We start from the raw sequence: 1,903 nt of genomic DNA, 5'->3' as shown, positions 1-1,903 counted from the left end.
GCCCAGTGGCTCCTCTCAGGCGCTGTGCACACTGACACATAGACGTGCTGTACCGTCCAGTGGCTCCTCTCAGGCGCTGTGCACACTGACACACAGACGTGCGGTACCGTCCAGTGGCTCCTCTCAGGCGCTGTGCACACTGACACATAAACGTGCGGTACCGTCCAGTGGCTCCTCTCAGGCGCTGTGCACACTGACACATAGACGTGCGGTACCGCCCAGTGGCTCCTCTCAGGCGCTGTGCACACTGACACATAGACGTGCGGTACCGCCCAGTGGCTCCTCTCAGGGGCCGTGCACACTGACACATAGACGTGCGGTACCGTCCAGTGGCTCCTCTCTGAGGCGCTGTGCACACTGACACATAGACGTGCGGTACCGTCCAGTGGCTCCTCTCTGAGACGCTGTGCACACTGACACATAGACGTGCGGTACCGTCCAGTGGCTCCTCTCAGGCGCCGTGCACACTGACACATAGACGTGCGGTACCGTCCAGTGGCTCCTCTCAGGCGCCGTGCACACTGACACATAGACGTGCGGTACCGCCCAGTGGCTCCCCCCAGGCGCGTGCACACTGACACATAGACGTGCAGTACCGTCCAGTGGCTCCTCTCTGAGGCGCCGTGCACACTGACACATAGACGTGCGGTACCGTCCAGTGGCTCCTCTCAGGCGCCGTGCACACTGACACACAGACGTGCGGTACCGCCCAGTGGCTCCTCTCTGAGGCGCTGTGCACACTTACACACAGACGTGCGGTACCGTCCAGTGGCTCCTCGCTGAGGCGCTGTGCACACTGACACACAAACGTGCGGTACCGTCCAGTGGCTCCTCTCAGGCGCTGTGCACACTGACACATAGACGTGCGGTATCGTCCAGTGGCTCTTCTCAGGCCCTGTGCACACTGACACATAGACGTGCGGTACCGCCCAGTGGCTCCTCTCAGGCGCCGTGCACACTGACACACAGACGTGCGGTACCGCCCAGTGGCTCCTCTCAGGCGGCGTGCACACTGACACATAGACGTGCGGTACCGCCCAGTGGCTCCTCTCTGAGGCGCTGTGCACACTTACACACAGACGTGCGGTACTGTCCAGTGGCTCCTCAGGCGCTGTGCACACTGACACACAGACGTGCGGTACCGTCCAGTGGCTCCTCTCAGGCGCTGTGCACACTGACACACAGACGTACGGTACCGCCCAGGGGCTCCTCTCAGGCGGCGTGCACACTGACAAACAGACGTGCGGTACCGTCCAGTGGCTCCTCTCAGGCGCCGTGCACACTGACACATAGACGTGCGGTACCGTCCAGTGGCTCCACTCAGGCGCTGTGCACACTGACACACAGACGTGCGGTACCGCCAAGTGGCTCCTCTCTGAGGCGCTGTGCACACTGACACACAGACGTGCGGTACCGCCCAGTGGCTCCTCTCTGAGGCCCTGTGCACACTGACACACAGACGTGCGGTACCGCCGAGGTGTTCATGCAGCAGACTCTTCACAGGGCTTTTCTCCTAAAGCGTCTTTTGTGTATCGTAAGAACAACCAAACCACGTATCAGCCATTTTATTGGTTACTATTAAAAGTAAACCAATATGAAATATACTGACCGGCACCGAGACAAAGGCTGAGCGAGGATCATTCCCAATAGTGACACCAGTCTACGGCCAGAACGGGTTATGTGCTGGTCACGGCCATAGAAAATACTGGTGCGCAAGTACGACCGTAGAATGCAGTGGTGCACAAATACGACCATAGAAAACATTGGTGCACGAGTACGACCGTAAAAAAACATTGGTGCCCGAGTACGACCATAGAAACCATTGATGCACGAGTACGACCATAGAAACCATTGATGCACGAGTAAGACCATAAAAAACGGTGCACGAGTACGACCATAGAAA

This window comes from Ranitomeya imitator, chromosome 3, assembly GCF_032444005.1.
Source record: "Ranitomeya imitator isolate aRanImi1 chromosome 3, aRanImi1.pri, whole genome shotgun sequence".
NCBI lineage: Eukaryota > Metazoa > Chordata > Amphibia > Anura > Dendrobatidae > Ranitomeya > Ranitomeya imitator.
Note: the sequence above shows the minus strand (reverse complement) of the source record.